This window comes from Octopus sinensis, linkage group LG13, assembly GCF_006345805.1.
Source record: "Octopus sinensis linkage group LG13, ASM634580v1, whole genome shotgun sequence".
NCBI classification, from domain to species: Eukaryota; Metazoa; Mollusca; class Cephalopoda; order Octopoda; family Octopodidae; genus Octopus; species Octopus sinensis.
The window spans coordinates 3,534,305-3,544,304 of NC_043009.1; the positions used below are offsets into that span (position 1 = coordinate 3,534,305).

Sequence of the window (10,000 nt, forward strand, 5' to 3'; positions counted from 1 at the left end):
ATATATAATGTATATCGATATATATATATATATATAGACACATATGTATACATATATATACACATGCATATACATATATATGTTCAGTATATAAAATATATTCATATATATTTATATATATACATTCGCACATAGTTATACACGCATAAACGCACACATGCACATACATAAACACGCAAATACATGCATTATATTTCATATCATTGCAAGACAGGATATTTGTTGAATATTGTGTGTCCTATGAATGATTCATATGGAAAGAGAAATCCGTATATTTTGTAGAAATATTGAAGAAAATACAGATGTATTCGATGATTTGCATGTCAAATATGGTTTCGGAGTTATTTCTAAGTGAAATCAATTATATAGAATATACGAAATATAGTTTTATGCGTCCAATTAGTTGGAAATCATTGGTAAGTGGATACACACACATATATATATACATACAGAAAACCGACGCCCATAGAAACACATACACACATATGCACATACATGCATGTATATTTCCATCAAAATACTTACATCTTATTTCTCCCTCACATTCTCTCTCTTTTGCTTTGCCTATCGATCTATCAGTCAATGAACCTATCTATGAATTTGTATGTATGTCATTACGTATATCTATAAATATATATATATATATATATATGTGTGTGTGTGTGTGTGTATATATGTATATAAATATATATATATATATGTATAAATACATACACATGTGTATATATATATATATATATATATATAAATGTATGCATGTGTGCATGTCTGTGTGTGTGTGTATCTATATTTACACATACATACATATATACATACATACATACATATATAAATACATACATATGTATATATATTCCCACATTAATATTGCATTGCTGCTATCAGTGTTTCAGGAATATTTTTTATCATGTTTTGTTTTATGTGTTTTATTGCAAAAATCTACATATTTTTAATATTTCGCAAGGAATATTTTGGATCATAAGTGGGGAAAAATCGAAAATATACGAAAATTGCATATATTGTATGGAACGAGTTGAGGCGAAATACGAACTTTTATACGGAGCGTGGGAGACACGTAGAGGTGATAAATATATATTATTATTCAATGGAAAGACAGAAAATGGACAACAGATATACTCTATTATCTCACTTTTGTTAAAGCTTCATATATGAACCTCGTTTCAATATGTCTGGGTATGTGGTATGTGTTTATATATTTATGTATGAATGCATGAATATATATATATATGTACTTAAATATATATGTATATATTTATATATATATACACACAGGTGCATGTCTGTATTTATAATACCTGTATCTATCATCTATCTATCTATCTATATAATATATATATATATATATAATATATATATATATATAATATATATTATATATATAAATAATATATATATATATGTATGTATTCATTTACATATATAGTATTGATATATATATTTATATATATATATATATATATATTTTTTTTTTATATATATATTTTTATATATGTGTGTATTTATAAATATATCTATATAGTATTTATATATATATATATATATATGTAATGTATGTATGTATTTATATATATACATATATATATATATATTGTATGTTTTATATATTTATATATATATAGATATATTGTATGTATTTATGTATTTATATATACATATATGTATTTATGTATTTCTATATAAATATATGTATATATGTATTTCTATATATTTATGATATATATTATATACATATATATAAATTATAATATATATATATATATATATATACATATATTATATGTATTTATGTATATGTATGTATTATATATATACGCATGTATATACATATATATGCATCATAAATATATATGCGTGCTACTGTTAGTGGGTGTGTAACTTCGCCGGTTAATGTATATGTGCATATATGCATATCATATATATATATATCTATATATATATTAATATATATATATATATATATATATGACAGAGAAAGAGAAGGAGAGAGAGAGACAGAGTGATGGCGGAAAATATAGATTTTGCCGATGTATTCACATATATGCATAATTGAATTTGCGCGTGTGTGAACATATATACGTATATATTTTGAAACTCGCACCCATACGTATAGACATTCATACATGCTTGCATACAAGCTTATTCCGGCTTCCAAAACAATGTACTAAACAGAAATTGTGTAGCTTATAATTCCTTTTTGAAGTAAAGTAATATTCTTTCGTGTTGGATCTCGTACACTTTACTCTTTGTTCAATACATATTCAACAATTTACAGGAAATGTTAAAACTACACTAGGAAAGAACGATGTGTCCTGAAATTTGCTCATATGCATGATCTTTGTTTTAAATGCCCGATATATTTGCTTGAGGATGTGATTAAATATTCTCCCGAAGCAAACAATTGTTTCCTCGGTAACAAGCAAACGTTCTTGGAATTATGAATGAATCAACTATCTTACCTTAAAACTCCTTTAGCGACGTCGAAAATCTCGTAAAATATTGCACGAAAATATTCAATTACTTTCAGTTACTTACTCTCTATACCAAGTAGATCTCTACTAAGGCAACCTCTATTAATATCATAAAAAATAAATTAAAAAGATTCACATAGGAGTGGCTGTGTGGTATGTAGCTTGCTTACGATCTACATGGTTCCGGGTTCCGTCTCACTGCGTGGCACCTTGGGCGAGTGTCTTCTACTATAGCCTCGGGCCAACCAAAGCCTTCTGAGTGGATTTGGTAGACGGAAACTGAAAGAAAGCCATCGTATATATGTATATGTATATATATGTATGTATGTGTGTGTGTATATGTTTGTGTGTCTGTGACTGTCCTCCCAACATCGCTTGACAGCCGATGCTGTTATGTTTACGTCCCCGTAACTTAGCGGTTCGGCAAAAGAGACCGATAGAATAAGTACTAGGCTTACAAAGAATAAGTCCTGGGGTCGATGTGCTCGACTAAAGGTGGTGCTCCAGCATGGCCAGTCAAATGACTGAAACAAATAAAAGAGTAAAAGAGACATGCCAGGAAGGTTCTGGCTTGGGGAGCACAATTAATCTAGATCTTTCGGCAATTGAAAGCAATGACTACTTTAGAGGGGATTATCATAACCTCTCATTCGGCAATTAATTCTGTTGAATTTGTCTCAACATTAAATTCGTCACTGTCATTTAATAAAATCTTCTTAAGTTACGCTCAACCGTTGAATCATTGCCTTTCTTGCACATGATCTTCCTACACAATTGTCATTGTCAGTTGATATCAGAAACATTGACAAATGAAAAGTGTTCGTGTCACTAGGATTTAGGAATTCGTCAAAAAAGAATGAACAGAAATGTTTCTATTTCACTGAGTCTTTATAATATTCCAGATCGCCAAAACATTATGTACGCACATAGCTTTAAATCTATTTCGATCTCGATTTATTCTTTGCTTCGGTATCTGTAGAACCTGTACGATTGTTTCATTATATTCTGCCACTTTTCGTACAAAGAGTATATTCAGCTAATAACATTTCTGTAATACATAAACTCACAGAGACACACATACATATATATATATATGCAGAAAGTGGGAAAGGGGAAGAAAGGGAGAGAGGAAAAAAGAGAAAGAACTCCAGTACTAATTAGCAACTATATTATAGTATAGATAGTAAATATAGGAATAAAAAAGTCCCATATTTCATATGACATTTAAAAGCTAGTGTCTTCTTCATCACTTAGTGATTGGACACTTAAACATACACACGCGCACACGCAAACACATATATATATATATATACATAGATACATCGTACTTACGCGGAGTAGATAAAACAGGGAACAACTGATGAAGGGAATGTTCTTTATGTTGCCTTTCTCGTTTCTCTGATTGTTTCTTTCGTTGTTCGAAAAAAAGTGCGTTTTCCATGTTTTTGTTTTTTATGTGTCCGTTTCTCATTTTGTTCACGTTGTTTTTACGTCCTGTACCCATATATGCATGTATATATACACATATTTGAAGGTATGCACATATATGTATGTATATATGCATGTATATATATTATATATATATATGTGTGTGTGTGTGTTATATATGTGTGTAAGTAAAAATATTATTTATTTTATATGGATATGTGTTTGTGCATGTTCAATCTCAGCATGATGTTTTGCAGAAACATATTCATATAAGTGAATTGAAGGTTTACTTGGTAACTTTTGGACGACGAGAATACCGATAAACAGAAAAAAATTTGTAACCAAGGGTTGCAGATTTTCGATTGTGTATGTTTTTATGTCTCTGCGTGCGCACACACAGATAAACGCGTAAATATACGTTGTTGTGAGTGCATGATAGCGTGTGTGTATATTTCTAGTGTATAACACTGTGTCTTGTTTTAATAAGAAGGGCAATGTATGAATGGGATCCATATAGAAAAATCAAGAGCGATATATTTTACACGAATCAATTTTGTTCAAATTCTACACCCACAAATATTTGCTTCCAAACATCTTTTCTTTCAAGCTTTTGCTAAGAAGGGGCAGGATAGTACCCTTGAAATTTTAGAGTAAGTGTGAGCGTGATGCGGTTTCTCTGATTATTGCATCGAATTGGATTTGACTGACATCTCCATGTCCACTTTAACATATTGCAACACGGGCGACTGACTGACTTTAACATCTAAGATGATGAACGGTATCACTCACCACAAATTTCGGCAACAAGACTTTTGCCTACCTAAAGAAACAGAAAGCATAATTTGCCTTAGAGGATTGGTACTTAGACCGGCCTAAAAAAAAATCATTTGTGTTGTATATTTATTATACTGATGCCCTGATTAAATTTCAAATCAGGTTTGAAAATGTTAAATATTTCTTCCCTTAATATTCAGTGTACATTTGATACTGTTGTCACACAAATGGCACCCGGCCGGCGGCATGTAAAAGCACCCATTTCACTCTCTGAGTGGTTGGCGTTAAGAAGGTCATCCAGAGGTAGAAAACCCATGCCAAATCAGCCTGCAATGTGGTGCAACGTTCCAGAGCTTACCAGCCCTGTTCAAACCGCCCAACCCATTCCTGCGTGGACAACTGACGTTAAAAGATGATAATGATGATGATAATGAAGAAGAAGAAGAAGAAGAAGAAGAAGAAGAAGAAGAAGAAGAAGAAGAAGAAAGAAGAAGAAGAAGAAGAAGAAGAAGAAGAAGAAGAAGAAGAAGAAGAAGAAGAAGAAGATTTTGGTACGTTTTATGCCAAAAACATCCCCTTGTTGAATGTTTAAGAAATGCCTGTGGATTTTTGGTTATTCAATAAATGATTAATATATTCACGGTTACAACTGTCATCTCACCTGTCATGTCAGAAATTATATAAACATAGGAAAGTATGAAGTTCGGAGATAAGAAAAAAAAATAACGGAAGCTGAAAACAGAATAGTGAATGCTAGTGCAAGAGTCGTCATCGCGTAGGTTTTCTGATCCTGCTGCGTTAACCCATCCTTTTATTAATTCAGTAAGAAACTACTACTTTAGAGTGGGTGACTGGTAGAGGATATAGAGCATTGGACGAGATATATTGCAGTGTTCGGCTTTACTTTAGATTCCTTGGGTTGTAGATTTAATTCATTGCTCAGCTAAACATCTGATCCTTCTTTAGTTCTTCTTTAGTGGTGTTCATTCCGTTGGAATCATTAAGGCCAGATCAGCCGCTTGAGAATAAGATTCTCCATTTCTGTTGGTGTTCTTGTTTGTCCACGTGTATCTAAAATTGAAGTAATATAATCAATGTCACGTCAACCGTGGTAATACCATATAATATACATAGAATTACATTGTATATCGCAACCTTCCATTCTATGTTTAGAAATACGATAGAGCAATGTAAAAAAAATATCTATGTTTAACGTAAAGGTTCAAGTCCTGAGCTAATCGTTTTCTGATTAAATTAAAAATGTAGATTAATGGGGTGAATATTACATCAAGAAAATAAAGGGAAAAATAAAATGCATAAGAAAAATAATTAAACATATAACAATAAAAATTATTCTATTGTGTCTGGGGAGAGTCATTTTCTTTTTGTGCCTTATTATGTAACCACTCACCGGTAAAATTTCCAAGTTTTTCTTATTTTTATCGTCCTAAAATTTTCCTTGCGTCTTGCAACCTTTTCAATCGTTTAAAAGTATTGAAAATGTTGCAAGACGCAACGAAAGTTTTAGGAAATAAAAATAAGAAAAGAGTGGAAATTTTACTGGTGAGTGTGTTATATTATAAAGACCAAAAAGAAAATGACTCTCCCCAGACACAACGGAATATGCTTCAACACACGAACTCATATAAAGAATCTTGCAAACCAAATCCAAAATCGAAAAATAAAAGTTATAATTTCTGAACTATCTCAGAGATCTGAGGCATGAGTGAAGATGAGTATTCCTAACTGTAGAGATGTGGGATTTCCACGTACAGTACAAGGCATACAGTCGCAACTTGCAAAAAGGCATGTGTCGGTGATATATAATGTGCTTCCTGTATTTGTTTTAAATTCCTAAATAGTCGAGAAAAGACATAGGATCTTGCTCAGACCTCTTAGATGTTAAAGTCGAAATGAAAGAGCGACAATAGTGCTTGGCTGATATCATTATAGCTGAATGAAAATGCAACTCCCAGGTCAAATATTTGAAACAAAAACCTCATAATCACAAGACGAACGCAACAATTTCTATTAATACAATTTTACAAAAGTCATACCGTATCTTTATTTTACAAAAATCTTACCGCTTCTTTATTTTAAAAATGCAAATATCTAGGCTAGAAATAATGTCGTCTGTGAGCCAAAACAAGTTCCATTACATTATAAAGCATGATACAAATATTGTAAATTAAGTACGAAGATAAAGAAGATTTAAAACTGTATATTAAAATTAGTAAGTACAAGGTATTTTTAAAACCAAATTATCGAAGACCAATTATATAGTTCGCAAAATATTTCATATACCAGGTATGTAAAATATGTAATTATACCTACATACCTTCACACATATGTAGGTGTATATGTGAGTGTGTGTGTGCTCGCTGTTATACGCATGCGAAGTATTACGCATGTATATATAAAAATATATATATGATAATATATATATATATATATATATATATATATATGTATACATATATATGCATACGTACATATCATACATATGCATGTCATATAAATGTCTACAGGTATATGTAGATATATGTATATACATATATATATATATATATATATATATATTGTAGGCATAGCTATATGCATATATATATATATATACATACATACATACATACATACATACATACATACATGCATTACATAGATAGATAGATAGATAGATAGATAGATAGATAGATAGATAGATAGATTGATAGATATAGATATAGATATATACCCACATATACATGCACTTTTAAGAACCACCATATATATATATATATATATATATATGTCAGAAGCAGAAAAACGAGTCTTGAAATGATATACAGAAATTTTTCAGAAATTAAACATTGCAAGGTGAGTAATCTACGTGAAAAATCAATTTTTAACCCAAGAATGATGTTGTATTTAATATATTTTCTTTGGCGTTTTGTATTCTCTATTTCTTCTATATTGTGTTTTCTGATCATATGTTTTATTTACATTTTTTCATCTATGACTAATGAATGTGTCATCACAAACAGAGAACATGAAAAGGAAGCAACGTAAAAGTGGAATGACATAGAATACACGTATGTATATCTATGTTAGCATTCACGTAGTTGTGACTGTGAATTATATACATATGCGTGTCTATATCTGTGTACATATATATATATATATATATATATATATAATATATGTGTGTGTGTTTTTGTGAGTATATGTATAAAGTTGATATATATTCGTAAGTACATCTATCTGAATTTTTATAACTATATGTATTAATCTATACAGCTTGTGTAACTTCATCTATGTGCCTAACTATATAACTAGCTATCTATATTCCAATACACACACATAAATATACGCACCCGCACATATACGTATAGATATATATATATATACACGCACAAGTAAACACAGAGATAGAAAACAGCGTGGAAAAATATAGTTCTTGAATACCAAAGGTATAGTTATATATTATTTTATTATAGCCGAAAAATATAGTCGCAAACTGTTACTCAATGTTTCACGTGAACGTTCATCAGGTTCTTGGGATAATAATATTATCACCAGTGTTTCATGAAGAGTGACTTCAAACTCTGAGCAACCGTTTCTGAAGACTTTTTTCCGATTTAAAATCTATTATGTGTGTGTGAAGGTGCATTGCCTCGTAGACAAGCTGTTGCATCACGATTAGTAGATCGTGGGTTCGATTCCAGGCAAGGGAGCTCCCTGTTTTCCAGAGCAAGTCATTTCATTCACGTTGCTCCAATCTTTGGCCTTCTACACTAAACAGCGGGGCTGCAGAGTTCACATTGTGACCAACGATTTGTATCAATGTCTAATTGTCTGGTAGACCACATAATTATATGCATATGCATATATATGCGTACATATACGTATGAATGAATGTATCTACATGCATACACATATGCATTTATGTATGTATGTATACACACACACACAGATACACACACACATATACACACACACACACACATATATGTATTATATATATATATATATATATATATATATACACATACATATTGATAAAGCGGTAAGATTACAAAAGAAAAAAGATACCTAGATATATGTAAAAAAATATATAGTATATGTAAATATATGTTTATATATATATATATATATATATATATATATATGTATATATATATATATAGATATATATATATATATATATATATATATATAATATTATATATATATATATATCACTGGTATGGTTTTACTTTCGAATTTGCAAATAGTTCACGGCGATTTGCGCATTTAGCATTCTACTTAAGATATTGCAAGTAGTGAAATATTGAGCGAAAAGAAAAAAAAACCCAGCAAAACAAAATAGAAAATCAGGGGTAAATAAGCGGTTTCCGAGGTACAAGTCCAGGCAAGATTGTTTATGGAGGACCAGTATTCGCCCATGCATACTGTCCTTCCCTCTCCACGCTACCTGTGTTATCCTAGGGAAAGGCAAAGGCCGATACAGCTTGCCACCTGTGACGTCGCAAATCATTTCTACAGCTGAGTTAAATAGAGCAACGTGAAATAAAATGTCTTGCTCAAGAACACAAGTAGCACTGTCCGGGATTCGACGCTCTAACCACTGAGCCATGCGCATTCGCATATATAATTGCGAGAGAACTATAACAGCTTGTAAGAATTTCATTTGTCAACATGAAAATTCAACTATCACGACAAATTATTTGGTATATTAAAGACAGGCAGATAATCTATATTTTTACATCTAATCTCTCTATATATAAACGGCATATATATAAACGGCATATATATAAATGTCTGCGTGTGTATCCTTCATACAAATCCACAATTTTTTCAGTTAGGGGGCTCGCACTTTCTATGGTCATTCAAAACCGTCCAAGAGTGGTCGTGCACATCTTTACATTTCCCCAGTCACCACGCAAAGCCATTAAAAAATCAATAGTAGTGACTTTTTTGTGAATTTTCGATCCAAAACCGAATCAAAATGCTCGAAACTGGATACGACAATTGAATGCCAGCTGACTGTATGTGATTGGTCGGAGATTTGGACAGTACTCGCGTGTATATGCCCATGCACGCAGCTGTATATGCATGTACTAGCACTATGACCCGGCAAGTAATATATAAATTATTTTAATGCCTTCATTGATGCCAACTGCAAAAATACAATCAGGATTCAAGCTAGGTCCTCAGGTGAAAGAAAGTCTTTGCTAAGGACTACCGGATACTATGAATCCATATATTGTGACTTGATATATATATATATATATATATATATATATATATATATATACACCACCACATCA

General features: G+C 31.1%; 1 long non-coding RNA gene across 1 annotated transcript in view; it reads left to right on the forward strand.

Annotated features, from left to right (window-relative positions):
- LOC118765745 overlaps nucleotides 1-9,804 on the forward strand; it is a 17,850-nt gene extending 8,046 nt beyond the window's left edge. The window contains exons 2-3 of the long non-coding RNA XR_005001617.1: nucleotides 3,049-3,052; nucleotides 9,640-9,804. This is a non-coding gene — a long non-coding RNA (uncharacterized LOC118765745). The remainder of the gene's footprint in view (nucleotides 1-3,048; nucleotides 3,053-9,639) is intronic.
- Nucleotides 9,805-10,000: the final 196 nt, after the last annotated feature.